This window comes from Pogona vitticeps, chromosome 4 (assembly GCF_051106095.1).
Source record: "Pogona vitticeps strain Pit_001003342236 chromosome 4, PviZW2.1, whole genome shotgun sequence".
Taxonomy (NCBI): Eukaryota; Metazoa; Chordata; class Lepidosauria; order Squamata; family Agamidae; genus Pogona; species Pogona vitticeps.
Window position 1 is genome coordinate 218,275,832 of NC_135786.1, and position 16,581 is coordinate 218,292,412.

General features: G+C 43.1%; 1 protein-coding gene across 4 annotated transcripts in view; it reads left to right on the forward strand.

The window, feature by feature from the left end:
• The window catches only part of OXR1 (oxidation resistance 1), a 298,281-nt gene that overhangs the window by 131,766 nt on the left and 149,934 nt on the right, over positions 1–16,581 (forward strand). The window lies entirely within an intron of this gene.

Sequence of the window (16,581 nt, forward strand, 5' to 3'; positions counted from 1 at the left end):
TAACAATGTTTTCCCATAGCGATGTTTTTTTTGGAACCAATTAACCTCGCTATGCGAGGCACCACTGTATTCACTTTCTCCAACAAGCAGTTTCTTTGCTGTGTGATATGTCTGGCCTGGCCACAGTGGTTAGAACTAATACAGTGGGGTCTTGACTTACGAACGGCCTGAGTTACGAACATTTTGACTTACGAACTGCTCTCATAGGAAAATATTGACTTGACTTACGTACTTAGATTTGAGTTACGAATGAAAAAAACTGAAAAATACCACGTGGGAGGCAGGGAAAGTGCAAAATTTGAACTTTCAGTTAACTGTTGGCCAGTGAAAAGGGTGCCTGTCTGCTTCCTCACTCCTCCCAGCGTTTAGAGAGTGGATTGGGAGACAGTCTTCAGACTGCCTGGTACTGTACTGCCTGGACTGTATTTTCCCTGCCTTCCCTGAACCTTTCTTGACCTACGTAAGAAAAAAAGAAACAAAATATCCCCCTCTAGTGGTCGAAGGCAGAATAGCAGCTTCCTATTAGTTTCTATGGATGGAAAAGAGCAGATATGGATCAAATGGTTTTCAGTGCATTCCTATGGGAAATGCAGATTTGACCTGAGAACTTTTTGACTTGAGAACCGCCTTCCAATACAGATTAAGTTCTCAAGTCAAGACCCCACTGTAACTAGTTCCTCTATTCTGCTTTTTATAAATTCTTCCTTGCATCACTTAAAAATGTTCAACATTGAGCCCCTTTAAAAATAAGAAAAATGGAATAAATATTCAGTGGAAGATGGTAATTTTGTGATGGAATCCATTCCATGTTTTGGGTTTCAGATTCCCATGAGCTACTGAAGGTGCTGAATCCGTTTTCATGACGGATCCGTTTTCATGACGTTCAGCAGTTTGGATAATTCCAGTAAAATCCGGAGTGTATTCACCACCCAAACAAACCTTTACTGATTCAAAGCATATGACAAAAGTGGCATTTTATCTGATACATACACAGGGTTACTTGTATAGAGCTTTTTGGACCAGCAGGCAATCAATAAACAGACCTGTTCATTACAGTGAGGTGTGAAATAGTTTTCTATCTCATGCTAGCTCCTTACTCCAGACAACTGAAAGAATGAGCTTAATGCAATTAATCTTTGCAAGTGAACAACATAAACTAAGAGGAAAATAATTTGCATATTCTGATCCTTCAGGAGAAAGCAATAACAAAAAGTAAAACTGTGAAAACCAGTGGACTCTTCCTTTTGCCAAAGAAATATGATATTTCTGAGGAGGTTCTAACACGTAATGCTCTATTCGTCAGAAGTGAGGAGGGAAGAAAATAGAAGAGCTTGAAATCATAAACTGTGATTGACATTTAAGAAATCTGCTGAAAAAAATAGCGTACAGTGGTGCCTCGCACAACGAGCGCCTCGTAGAGCGATGAATTCGCTCTACGAGGATGCTTTTGCGATCGCTAATGCGATCGCACAGCGATGACCCCAATGGGCAGAAATCGCAGAGCGAAGGTCGGTAAGCGGTTCGCTTACCGACCTTCGCTTTGCGACCCGCCGATCAGCTGTTCCGTGGCTTCAAAATGGCCGCCGGAACAGCCGAAAGGGCCGGGTGCAGCGTTTTCGCGCCCTTGGTAAGCAAGGGGAGGGCACGAAAACGCTGCTGGAACAGCCGAAATGGCTGCACGCAGCGTTTTCGCGCTCTCCCCTTGCTTACCAAGGGTGCGAAAACGCTGCGCCCGGCCCTTTCGGCTGTTCCGGCGGCCATTTGGAAGCCGTGGAACAGCTGATCGCAGCCATTTTCGTGCCCTCGTCCAGCGAGGCGAGGGCGCGAAAATGGCTGCTGGACCCCGGAAGCATCGCTGAACGGTGAGTTTTCAGCCGATTTGGAACGCATTAAACGATGTTTAATGCGTTCCAATGGGCTTTTCTGCCCCGCTCAGCGATGTTTCACACAGCGAGGGTTAATCCGGGACGGATTAACCTCGCTGTGCGAGGCACCACTGTACTTGAAATGAGAGGTACCAGTTTCATAAAAGACAGATTTGAGAACTTATAATAGTCTTCTTCAATGGATGAAAAAGGTTTTCCAAGGCTCTTGGAAATTAGGTGTGATCTCTTACCTGGTAGGTGTCTTGACCTGTATAAGGAGGCAAGGTCATGAAAATGGAAAAAAATAATCCAAAGTTAAGTTTGATCTCTTACCTAGTTGGTGTCTTTACCTGCATAAGGAGGGAAGGTGGTAAAAATGGTAAAAAAAATCAACCAAAATTAGGTTTCATCTCCTACCTGGTTGGTGTCTTGTGCTGTATAAGGAGCCAAGGTTGTGAAAATTAGAAAAATAAAACAAAATTAGTTTTGATCTCTTTCATGGTCAGTATCTTTACCTGTATAAGGAGCGAAGCTGGTAAAAATGCAAAAAATAGTCCAAAATTAGTTTTCATCTCTTACCTTCTCAGTGTCTTTACCTGAATAAGGAAGGAAGGCAGTTAAAATGGAAAAAGTGAACAGAAATTGATTTTGATTCCTTACCTGGTCCATGTCTTCACCTGCATAAAGAGGGAAGTTGGTATAAATGGAGAAATATAGAAATAAATACAAGAGAAATCAACCTAGAAAGAGAACTATTAAGCAGAATGTCACGTTCCCAGGGGGTTTCAACAGTCCAATAAACCAGTCCAATATCAGAAGTCCAGAAAATGCAGAACAGATACCAAAACACCAAAGCCAAAACACAAACCGTAGTCAGCAGTCAGAGTCCAAAGCCAGGGGTCCAGAGAACAGGGTCCAGAATAAGCAGGAGCGTAGATGCGAGTCAAAGTGTTTGACTTGTGGCTTCCACAAGTTTGCAAGTGTCTGGGTGCAGACTTTATAGCAACAGCAGCCAACTAAACACCTCATCCTACTAATACTCAGGGCTGATGTTCCTATGGGAAGCGTTCATGCGGGCATCAAATCTTCATGTCATGAGTCCTTGCCGAAGCTTCTCCCTCACCCTGGCTACTGGGGGAGGAGAATCTGGTGGTGATTCAGCTGCCTGTGATTCTGATTGCCCAGCATTCTCCTCAGCTGTAATTAGCCCCCCCAGGTACCAGATCTTTGGCAGAACTCATGACAATGAACATGTCAATAGATCATGGACAGTTGGTCAAGATGGCGGCGCAAGCACTTGCAGCGGCTAGGCATTCCAGAGATCGGCCCTTATTACGGACTCTACATGCTCAGGCACAAGTAATTTACAGTCGACAAGAATTATTATCTATTGGCAGAGAAGGTTACAACTTTGAATCGACGGTCTCAACTTACAACATCCCAGCTGAGCTTTTAAGACAGCCTGCATATCCGGGGGTTACTCCCCCTGCTCTCCCTGTCAGGAAGAAAAGAGCACGGAGAAAACGCAAGCAGAAAAGAGGTTGCAGGGCCGGTCTACGAGTGAGGTTAGGCAAAAATCCTCACAAGCCTGCATTGCCAAGTCTTTTTGTCTCAAATGTTAGATCTCTACCCAACAAGATTGAGGAGCTGGAACTTACTATCTCCCTACAGAAAAATATTCGAGACTGTTGCGTTATGATCTTTACAGAGACATGGCTTGACTCTTCCATCCCAGGGGAGGTAATTGAACTACAAGGACGCAGAGTACATCGAGCAGACAGATCTGTTGAATCTGGGAAGAGCAGAGGTGGAGGGGTTTGTGTTTACACAAACGATAATTGGAGCACAGATGTTAAAATACTGGACATTCACTGTTCTCCTGATTTGGAGTATTTGGCAGTGAAATGCCGCCCCTTTTACCTGCCTCGTGAGTTTAATGTTATTATAATAACAGCAGTATATATACCTCCTGATGCTAACACAACCACAGCTTTGAGTTGTTTGTTAACTGCTATCAGCAAACAGCAGCAGGCCTACCCAGATGGAGTGCTGGTGGTAGCAGGTGATTTCAATCAAGCCAATTTAAAGACCGTCCTCCCTAACTTTTATCAGTATGTGGACTGTCCCACTAGAGGGGAAAATACCTTGGATCAGGTATATAGTAACATCATACATGGATATAAGACGAAGCCATTGCCTAGCTTGGGACAGTCAGATCATATATCTCTTTTTTTGATTCCATCATACAGACCTCTTGTTAAAAGAATCAGACCATCAATTAGAGAAATACAAGTGTGGCCAGTGGATGCATCTGAGCAACTTCAAGATTGCTTTAGGAGCACTGATTGGGCACTGTTTGAGGAGGACAATGTTGATACTTATGCCTCAACAGTACTGTTTTATATCAAAAGCTGCATCAATGTTGTTACTACTACCAGACAAGTACGAGTGTTTTCTAATAACAAGCCTTGGCTAAATAGAGAAGTGCGCCTTTTATTAAAAGCCAGAAATGCTGCTTTCCATTCTGGTGATGAACTACAGTACAGAGAGGCTAGAGCTAAACTGAAAAGGGGCATTAAGGATGCCAAAGCTATGTACAGCCAGAGAATTGAACAGCACCTTGAAAGTTCTGACACTCGCCGAGTGTGGCACGGCCTAAGACAAATCACTGGTCAGAGTAACAAAAACAGTCTGTGTAGCAGCAGTGATTTTTTGGCTGAGCAGTTAAATCAATTTTTCAGCCGTTTTGAGGTGGAAACAGGAACAACCATTATTCCAGCACCTACTGTCTATAATACATCACTAGAATCTACCATCAACAGACAACCACTAGTACTGCAGATTTCAGATGTGAGACGCGCTTTCCAGAATATTAATGTTCGAAAGGCAGCTGGACCAGATGGAATCATGGGACGAGTTATTAGGGGCTGTGCTGCAGAATTAGCTGGAGTTTTTACGGATATTTTCAATCTATCCTTGTTGCAGTGTTCAGTCCCCACTTGCCTGAAGACATCTATTATAGTGCCAGTCCCCAAGCAGTCAGCTGTGGTATCTCTCAATGATTACAGACCAGTAGCTTTAACATCTGTTGTTATGAAATGTTTTGAGAGATTGGTGCTGGATTACATTAAGGCTAGTCTTCCACCTTCTTTGGACCCATGGCAATTTGCATACAGGAAAAATAGATCTACTGATGATGCTGTGTCCATTGTACTCCATACTGTATTGAGCCACTTAGAACATCAGGGAACTTATGCGAGGCTGTTGTTTGTGGATTATAGCTCTGCTTTTAATACCATTCTACCAAATAGGTTGTTTTTTAAAATGATCAACCTGGGATTACCTCAGGAGATCTGCATGTGGATAAAGGATTTTCTGACAGATAGGCCACAGTCAGTAAGGATGGGATCTCACCATTCTTCTACCCTGGTACTAAGTACAGGAGCTCCCCAGGGCTGCGTGCTAAGTCCCTTCCTCTATTCCCTGTACACACATGATTGCACCCCACTGTATAACACCAATGCAATTATTAAATTTGCGGATGATACGACAGTGGTGGGGCTCATAAATAAGAACAATGAGTCTGCTTATAGAAAGGAAGTACAAAGGTTGATACTTTGGTGTAAAGAAAATCATCTCACACTTAACATCAAAAAAACTAAAGAACTCATAATTGATTTTAGGAGGAAGAGATATGTACATTTACCACTGTACATAAACGGTGAGGAAGTGGAGAGAGTTGGTAGTTTTAAATTTCTGGGTACTTACATCTCAGAGGACCTCTCATGGACTATAAATGCCAACATGCTAATGAAGAAGGCACAGAAGAGGCTGTATTTCCTGAGAATGCTCGGCAAGTTAAATTTATCTCAGCATTTGCTTCTGTCATACTATCGTAGCACCATTGAGAGTGTCCTAACCTATGGCATTCTGGCATGGTTTGGGAGTAGCTCTGTAGCGGACAAAAAAGCTCTACAGAGAACCATTAAAATTGCCCAGAATATCATCGGGCTCCAGCTACCAACCCTGGATGACATCTTCACATCCCGCTGTCTAAGGAAATCACATAGCATCCTGAGAGACTCTTCCCATCCTGCTTATAACTTTTTTGAACTGTTACCATCTGGCAGAAGATATAGAACAATTAAGACTCGGACCACACGTTTTCTCAATAGTTTTTATCCCAGAGCTATAATTGCAATTAATAATGAGCTTAAAGACCACCAGTAGTGAATAATTAGTTGGACTGTGTAACTTGGCCTGCGGTGTAGATGTTTGTATTTTTAGTGGGGGACTTTTAGTGGGTGGGGAGTGTTTGGGAATTTTATGTGTGTGCATGTGTCTGGTCTCTGGGTGTCTGTGAATTTCGTTGTATGTGTATATACTTACAATGACAATAAATTATTATTATTATTATTATTATTATTATTATCCTGGCATATTATTACATTAAATGTGTATTTCAGACACAATAATCTTTGGAACCCTTCAGACTCAGAAACAGTATTAAAGAGGTCTGTTGTTCATTTTTGAACAACATAAACAAAAACTTTTTTTCTAAGGAGATTAACCAAATACAATCTAATGAATGCTAGGGATGAAATAGACAAATTAATCATGCAGAGTGGGCAAATGTTTCAAAAATGAAACATTTCTGTTTCATTTCCAACAACTACACCCATGGCTCCATCAGAAAGGGGGCACCCAGAAAAGGATCCCCACAAATGCTACTCTTTCCCATCTGTGTGGGAAGCCTGTTATTGAAATCCAGCTTACATCTGGCTGCCCCCTAACAAACCCATTTATCTCCATTAAAAAACAACAACAACCTCTCAAAAGTACCACATTACAGCAGCAAGGAGAAGGGAAAGAAATAAAAAACACAAAGCACTAGAGGCAGAACTGAAGAAAGAGAAGGCACAATCGAAACAAAATCCAACAGCGACACAATTAAAATAGAAGATACAGATGATACAACATAAATTGAATACCCTAATAACCGAGGACTTAGCAAACAAATTCAAATATACAAAACAAATATATTTTGAAAATGCCAATAAAGTAGGGAGATGGCTGGCATATAAGCTAAAAAAAGGAAAGAAACAAAAATTGTATCTTAAGCCTCAGAAATCAAAAAGGAGAACTTGTCACAGGACCCAGAGAACTCAGAGAAATAGTGGAAAAGTTCTATACAAAATTATATACAAAAGAATGCATGTCATCCATGAAGCAGAAAGAATATATCCAAAGAAAAAAACCACATCAAGCTATCAAAACAAGATATTCTGAACCAGCCATTTGAAATGCAAGAGCCTCGTGGCGCAGTGGTTAAAACGCTGTATTGCAGCTAAAACTGTGCTCGCGACCTGGGGTTCAAATCCCAGGTAGCCGGCTCAAGGTTGACTCAGCCTTCCATCCTTCCGAGGTCGGTAAAATGAGTACCCAGCTTGCTGGGGGGGCAATGTGTAGCCTGTATAATTAAAATTGTAAACCGCCTGGAGAGTGCTTATAGCGCTATGGGGCGGTATATCAGTCCAAAAAAAAAATAATAATAAGTTTCAGAGGCTTTTAAAAAACAAAAACTGAAGAAGTCACCAGGAAGTGATGGGATACCTGCAGAATAATATAAAAAATGTGAAGACGTCCTGGCCACCCCCTTCAAAAAATGATTAATAAGAGGAGGAATGGGGCTTCTGAATTGGCTTCTCTATTACAGGGCTTCTGCATTGGTATGGATTAAGGAGTGGATAACAATGGAAATGGACGTGGTGGCGCTGTGGGCTAAACTGCAGAAGCCTGTGCTGCAGGGTCAGAAGACCAAGCAGTTGTAAGATCGGAGTGAGCGCCCGTCGCTTGTCCCAGCTCCCGCCAACCTAGCGGTTTGAAAGCATGCAAATGCAAGTAGATAAATAGGGACCACCTCGGTGGGAAGGTAACAGCGTTCTGTGTCTAAGTCGCACTGGCCATGTGACCACAGAAGATTGTCTTCGGACAAACGCTGGCTCTATGGCTTGGAAACGGGGATGAGCACCGCCCCCTAGAGTCGAACACGACTGGACAAAAAATTATCAAGGGGAACCTTTAGCTTTACCTTTACCTTTACCTAACAATGGAAAACACGAGACTCCTGAAACTAGCAGGATACGATCTGAAATGGGGCTGACATGCATTCGTATGGTACAATAGAACAGAAGACTTCAAACAATTCAATAACCATATACTAAGGAAGGCACTTTTGTCAACGTAGAATAAAGTCAAAAACCAAATGTATATTAAAATATATTAAAATACCACAGTGGGTAATGCCAATTGAAGCATTTGCTCTACCACATTTGAGAGAAAATAAGAAAATAGTAAGATACAATGAGGTTTTAAATATCGACGGTTCTATTAAAACACAACAAGAGCTAGTAGACCAAAGCATTGAAATGGATTGGTGGGCGCAATCACAATTAATATCAAGGTATACTAAGGAGAAGCAACAGGGATTTTATCAAGAAAACACTCCTTTGAAAGCATTGAAATGGATTGGTGGGCACAATCACAATTAATATCAAGGTACTGTATACTAAGGAGAAGCAACAGGGATTTTATCAAGAAAACACTCCTTTCGACAGAACTCTTTTAGAATCAGAAAGAAAATGCATTTTTAGGACACAATATTGAATTAAACCAATGGGAACAAATCTGGAAAATAAATATAAATATAACTAAATCTACAGTATTCAAGTAGAATATATATATAATGTTCTACAGATGGTATATGACTCCCACAACTCTGGCCAAAATAAGTACTCAATTCTCAAATGTACATTGGAAATGTAAACAAAAATAAGGGACATTTTACCACATGTGGTGGATGTGTAAATAAGCACAAAAATACTGGACCAAAGTCAACCAGATGCTGCAGGAGATATTAGAAACTCCAATATCAATGATACCAGAATTTTTTCTACGAAATATTTTGCCTAATATATTCGATTCTGAAAAAGCATTCTTAGCCATCCATATGATAACAGCTGCGAGAATAGTATCCATGAAAGGAAACGATTTGGAAGGAGTTGGGAATACCACAAATAGACGAACTGATAGGGAAAATACTGGAAACCGCAGAAATGGATATGCTAACAGAATGGTTGAATCCAAAAAAGAAAAAGGACAATCAGAAAACTTGTCTGCCATTATATACATGGTTGCAAAAAAGGCCAGTTACATAATTAATAATGGGAAGTACAAAATACCTGTCTGAATTTAGATTTTTCTATATAATGTATATATTTTTGTATGATAATTGGAATTATTCTTAGAAGAGGTTATTTAAAATTATTATGGGAAAAATACTGATTTGTAATGTGACCATTCAAATCCACCCCCTCTAAATGTACCCTTATCCCAGTTATCCCTTACCCTACCCTACCTCTATGAAGAAAAAAAATAAATTACTTTTTTAAAAAAAGTACCACATCAACTGCCCTGCCAGACCTCACCACCTTAAACCTACACTACCCCCAGGCAACATCTTAATGTAGTTTCCAGAGTGATAGACAAAACAGGAAACAATCCTGTCTGTTGATACAGAGTACATCTCTACAAACTATGGACTTAAATGGCTGAGAAAGTCCACGGTTAAGCCCAGACGAAAGGCAAATGTAAGTAATTTTGAAAAGCCAAGGTCTCTCTAACTCACTCTGCTCCCAATGGTTGTTGGGACAGGAAAGCAGCAAGTGGGCAAACTGTCAAGAACTTAGAGTACTGTTGCTCCAGCAATCATGCGACCTCAGAGGTCATGTGACATTTTCTCTCATTATGTCCTCAGCAATATGTCAGTAGTTATTTAAATGTCTCTCACACTTAAGCCCAACCAGGTTGCTTGTAAGAGTGAAATAAAAGTCTTGTCCTGTGGATCATAAATATTTCTGCATGGGCTGCTGTTGGACTATTTTGTTTTGAAAGAACAAGAAACCGAACTTTCACGGCGGTGGCTCCTCGTCTCTGGAATAACTTACCTCTGGAGATTCGTGCTGCACCCTCGCTGGGTACTTTTAAGAACCAACTAAAAACATGGATGTATAGGCAGGCCTTCCCTTTCAGTGAATTCCTGTCCTCTTTCCTTTTTTCCTCTTTATTTGATTTATTTTTATTTTTCCCATCTTATAGAATCATTTAATTAATCAATTGTTATAATTTTTTTTAGAACTTGTTATCCTTATGTTGTAAGCCGCCTAGAGTGGTCGAAATGACTAGATAGGTGGGGTATAAATACAATAAATAAATAAAAATAAAATAAAATAAGTAGTATCTCCAAATGAGCATCCATGAACTATCTTAGTTAATGACGTGGAGCTATTTACCTATTCCTTTTTAGGTAAAAAGTCAAGAACGGAATATTAGAAGAGGTTGGAGAACTAATTGCCATTCAAAGCACTATGTCACAGAACCCTGGCCCAAATTCAGAAAGTGTTAGCACTAAAATAAATCTTTCTTTTTCTCGTCCTGACTTAGGGCACAATCCTAAATAGCCAGGCTGGCCTTAGGCTGGCTGAACCAGACTCTCACAATTAAGAGGGAGATGCCTGTTAAAGGTACAGTGTGCTATTTCCCCCAAATGCAAGTCCTTTCTGCAGCTGCCATGAAACCCATTGCAACACCAGTTTGCATCATAGAAGGCTAAGCCCTTCCTAGTGCATCTGGTGCAGTCAGAGTGGCCCCATGACATCTGCCTTTCTCTCATTTAAACATCCTTCCACCCCACTGTCTGAGAGAATCAGTCAGTCAAAGAAAACTTCTGTTTATTGATCTATAGGGTGGCCTCACATTACTCCCTCTTACCCCTGCCCTAGCTCATGATTAGTGGCAAGGTTAATGACTAGAGCTGTGTAAAGTTATACTTCAGGCAAGAATTCTTAGGCTGTGCTTTCCATGGATTGTATAGTCTGTTGTCCATCTGACACAACTCTACACAATTCTACACAACTCTACACAGTTCAAGGCCTGGCCCTTTCACTGTCCATCTTCCTGCTCTCCTTCCTGGTTGGGTAATGTTGAGTTTGCACTTGGACTCTCCCTTCTGTTTTCACTCATGATTGGGCAGCTTGGGTCCCTTCTACAATACTAAATTTGTGGCTTATGATTGGAGGGCCAGCTTGAATCCTTTCCACTGTCAATCCACCTGCCACTTAACTCCTAGTTCATGATGGGGGGGCAATTTGAATCCCTTCCACCCTCACCTCTTGGCTCATAATTGGTGGGGCCAACTTGTATCCATCCCAGTGATATCTTGCCCACCCCCTATCTCGTGACGGTTGATTAGGGCACCAGCCTGTATCCATCCCAATGTCTTCACAGCCCCCTCAGCCTCATGAGTCATCCCATTCACACAGCTCATAATTGGCAAACCATGCATTCCTTCCCACTCCTCCCATCATTATCAATGAAAATAGGATCTCTGACCCTCCCTTTTTCCTGCAATATCCTTCCCTAGGAGCATGGCCCTGAGCTACCTTGTCTAATAAAGAAACTTGACTCAGAGTTGTTGTACATAGCATTTTATTGAGCAGGTATCTCTCCTCAGAAGCACCCTTGTATCTTAGACAATGAGTAGACAGACAGCAGAGAGACATGTGCAAAGTGCTTTTGTGTAGCTGTGCAACAGCTGTCTGGCCAGACCAGCTGCAGGACTCAGGCAGCTCAGTGGCTGCAGTCACACATGGCTGGGTGCTTTTGAAGCTGCACCTCTAGCACAGCTGGCTATTGTTTCCAAATCCAGATAAATGTGAGTGTACCGGCGAAAACCATCCTTGAGCCTCATCAGGAATTCATTTGGGGATTCCATGTTTTTTTTAAAACAATCTCATATATTCTGTAAAGGTTTGACAGCCTTTGGCACTCCTAGTTTGGGACCATGAATTGCAGCATTTCTTGCTGCTTTCAGCAGGTGGGCCCCAGCAAGCTTATTACGATTGGGATCAATAACTGGGGTTAGGAGGACTGCTGCTTCAGGCCAATCAACTGTTCCATCGCCATTGGCTGTTTGTTGAATCCTATGAGTAGTATACCAGGCGTAGGTCTTAGCAAGAGCCTGGCATTTCTCATCTTCACTTAGGAGACTGCTCAGAAGAGTGGTGAGTAGTAATGATCCGTTGGATCAAGTCCAGGTACTTCTGAAGAGCCTCTCGTTATGGTGAAAAATCTTGTTTCCAGTTAAATAAATCAGAAGTGGGGAATGGGGTAGGCGCCAGAACTAATTTATTTCCCATTGGGAACTCCATTAAGAGGAGAACTTTCTCCACAGGTTTAGGTGTAAAGTGATCTGGGGGCATTCCCTGTGTGGTTTGTTTAGATCGGGGGTCCCCAACCCCTGGTCCATGGCCCGGCGCTGGTCTATGGGTTTCCTTCAGCTGGGCTGTGGACACAGATCACAACCCCTCCTGCCCACACGGGGAGGCATGTCATGCTTGTGGAGGGGCGTGTCATGCTTGCGGATGGGCGTGTTGCACTCACAGGTGGCTCCCCATTGGCTGGGGGATGGGCTGGCGGTGTCTGCTACTGGCCGCTTTGTTCTCTCGGACGGAACATTCGTTCTTCCTTGTTGGCCGCAGCTCTTCTGCCCTGGTGGCAATGGCAAATAAGCAGCAGCAGGAAAGGAAAAGGAAAGGAAGAGAGAGGGAGGGAATGAGCAACAGACCATCAAGACCGACGGGCGGACAGGCGCAGGCTCTCTGCGGCAGGCTGCGAATAGAAACCCAGGGGAGGGGAGCACATGTGAGAAGGCTGTTCTCTCAGCATCATCCCTTCCCATGGCATGTCTGGGCTGGTAAGCGGAGGAGCGCCAAGCAGGAGGAAGGAGAAGTGCACGGCCAGATTGTGAGGAGGTTCAGGCATGCACCCCTAGTGAGACAGCTGGCCCCAGCACACAAGTGTCAGGCAGCCTGGGAGGAGAGTAGGTTTTCACAAGTTCAGGCTGGCCAGAGGGAGTCCCTGCACCTCAGCTGCAGAGAGAACGGGGCAACAGTAGCAGCGGCTACAGCGGCACCGGTGCCCAGAGAGGTGGCCCAACGAGGCGCTCAAGGTAAGGGCTCTGCGTTGCCCCCTCCTTCCCTGGCATGTCACCGGAGCGTTTCAGAACACCTCGCCAGGTGACCCACGAAGAGCGGTGGGGTGGGGGTGGGGAGAGAGGGAGACCTAAAACCAGAAGCCCCGGTGGCGCCATACCCGTGACCCCACAAGCTCACCACTTTGGAGGGAGAAGATTGCCGGGCAGGGAGAGGGCTCCCCTTCTGGATGCATGGGTGCTTCAGGGGGCAAGTGCGGCTCAGCCCCTACGAGGTGGGGAGGCTCAGCGGTGGAGTTGCTCCTGTGCCTTCCAGGACCAGGAAGACAACTGTGAAGGAGGACCCTTCTGGGAGCGCCGGATGAGGAAGCCCCACACTGACCAAGTAGGTGCTGCTGCTGCTCCCGCTCCTGGTTGGGCTGAAATTAGAAGCCAGGCAGATTTTGAGAGTGGGTGGGCATGTCGTGCTTGCATGTGGGTGTGTCATGCTTGTGTGCATGCGTGCAAGCATGACACGTCCCTCTGCAAGTGCAACACGCCCACCCATGAGCATGACACCCCCCATGCATGACAGACCCATGCCCCCAACCAGTCCACAATCCCAAAAAGATTGGGGATGGCTGGGTTAACAACCAGATGGGCCATTAAGAAGGGAGGAGTTTGAGAAGGTAGAAAATGGATGGTGGGTTATGTGAAAATGATTCCTGATGATGGATTCTGTTCTGATGATGGATTTTGTTCCATGATGATGGTATGAGTATGTCGTTTGAAGGAGAGAGGATGTAAGTAAAGGAGAAAGAAAGAGGTAGGGGTTAGCCCACCATAGCCCAGTATAGCCTACCTTAGTTCAGCTTAGTAGTTTGTTATTTTTTATGGGAAATAATTATCTTATTTTGGAGGGATGTGGTGGCGCTGTGGGTTAAACCGCAGAAGCCTCTGTGTTGCAAGGTCAGAAGACCAGCAGTCGTAAGATCAAATCCACGTGACAGAGTGAGCTCCTGTCGCTTCTTCCAGCTCCTGCCAGCCTAGCAGTTCGAAAGCATGTAAATGTGAGTAGATAAATAGGTACCACCACAGTGGGAAGGTAATGGTGTTCCGTGTCTAGTTGCTCTGGCCACGTGACCACGGAAACTGTCTTCGGACAAACACTGGCTCTACAGCTTGGAGACAGGGATGAGCACCGCACTCTAGAGTTGGACACGACTGGACTAAATGTCAAGCGGAACCTTTTCCTTTACCTAGTTGTCTTATTTAAGGATGCCAATATTTTTGGCCATGACTAGAAGATTTCTGAATTTGTATTTGTAAACAACAATTGTATGCTTTGTTTATCTGTTATTGAAATACTGAAAACTAAAACTACCAATAAAATAAAATATAAGGACAATACAGGCCACAATATTGTACCATGGTAAATCTAGTTGTATCCACACTTTCACTTATTCAGGAGAGCTGATTTCTTCATGGAGACAAGGACTGTTCTTTTTAGGGGAATAAATTATTAATATATTTAAATGAATATAAATGTTTGGGGAGAATAGCAGGTGAACAGATGCTGTAATCCCATGTACTGATGGCTGAGTCCAAGTCTAAAATGTCAAAATATTCCTTTTTTTATGGGAAATTTCATAGAGTCCCTTTGTATAATCCTCTTAGAGGAGAAAGAAGCTTTTTAATTCTTCAAAGAAAACTCTAAAACTTTCTTTTCTTTTTATATTTGACATTTTCCATGCCTCTGGGAACAGTGGCAATTTTTCAGAAAAATCAAATTTCAGTGAAATATATGTGTACCTTTTTCTTGAGATACAGTTTTGTTTTAACAATAAATGGTTTGTGTTTTTTGTTTCCAACTACTGGACTGCTAGATGTTGAATGTAAGGCACTTCTGAAACATATTTCGATGTTTGGGAAAATCTTGTTTTCATTGTATGCTGTTAAAACAAAGAACTGCTGGAGGGCTGAGTGGCTTAGGTTCCTGGCTAGGGAGCTGGAGGTTGAGACTGTAATTCCCCTGTGGTGCCTACTTGAGAAGGGCTAGATTCGATGATGCATAGGGTCCCTTCCAGCTCTCCAGTTCCAAAATTAGATTAGATGACTTCCAGCTCTGCAGTTCAAAAGTTATTATTATTATAAAGAAATAAACCAAGCACTACTGAGCATATTTTTCCAGATAACTGGTCACAAAACGGTAAACGGTGCTTACGGACGGAATAATTCACTAGCCCTTTAACATCAGAAACAATGCAAATCCCTGCAACATACTCTTCTCTGACAAGGTGAAAATTACTTTAATTGTTGTATTGGGATGGGGGTGGGGTGGGGGGAACCTTGCATTGGCTGAACTGTGCAGTATTTCCAACCCCAGTAAGAATGTCAGTGTATTAAAGATTAACATTAGGATTAAAGTTATCATCAGGGTTGGGTGAGGCTAGAGTTTCATCTGCATTTGTATTTCTTGAACCGAGTGAGAATTGTGATGTGACTAGACTGCAGCTCATCATCTCCCGGTTCAGCCTCCAGATTGCTTAGGTTTGCAGGAGATGATGACCTCTGATTTCACCTATTATCTGTTCCATGATGACAACTAACAAAGTGGTAGTGCTTTCACTGCCTCCACAGCAGGACTGGCCTAAGATATTTTGCTGCCTGAGACCAACAGAGAACCACTTGCCTTGTTCTGTGTTGAAAAGATAGCCAAATAAAAGCTGAATCTTAATTCAACGCTTCTAAAGGGAAAACATCCTCTGCTGCACCCAAGGGCAGCAAACTAGCTTATGGGACACAGGACAGACTGTATGGCACAAACTGTACACCTCTGTTCTGTTCTTTAGTATAGTATTTGCTACTTGAATTGATGGTCTTGCTTTGCCTTATGATAGAGCTTATGAATTTCTTTTGAAGTTAATTGCTCTTGATAGAGCTGTTTCACATCTTTGCAACAACCAACCTTGAGTTCAGTGAGGGTAAGATCTTTAAAAAGCAACCACCTGCTTTGCTTATGCCTGGATGAAGAGGCGGTCACTATGGAGGCAATAAGAAAGAAAAACAATCAAAGCCTTGTTGCTGATTTTGCTTATGTATACAGTGGTGCCTCGACTTGCAAACTTAATCCGTTCCGGAAGATGGTTGTAACTTGGAATGGTCGTAAGTCGCAGCACCATTTCCCATTGAAATGCAGTTAATCCGTTCCGGCCGAATAAAAAAAAATCACCAGAAAACCCCCCAAACACTGCAAGACCCATTGGAAACGTGATTAATCCATTCCGGCTGAAGGGGGGGGAAGCAAGCCAAGTGTGCAAGACACTTCGGAAATGGGGAAAAGGTAAAGCAGAAAGCAAGCAAAGCATGCAAGATACATTGGAAATGGGGGGGGGAAGCAAGCAAAATCCCCAAGACCGATTGGAAATGGGAGAAAAATACCAACAAACAAACCCCCCAAGACCCATCACAGCACAGAAACATAACCCTCCCAGCCCAAAACCACACTGCAAAACCGACCCAGAACAGTTTTTAAAAAGCAGAAAGCAGCACCTTACCTTACCAGGCAGTCCAAAGCCTTTTCCGATCGCACTCACTCTAACCGCTGGGGCGAAGGAGCTACAAAGAAGCAGCCTCTTCTCCTACCAACAATTTGAATTTCCCGCCTTTTTTCCTGTTTGTAACTGG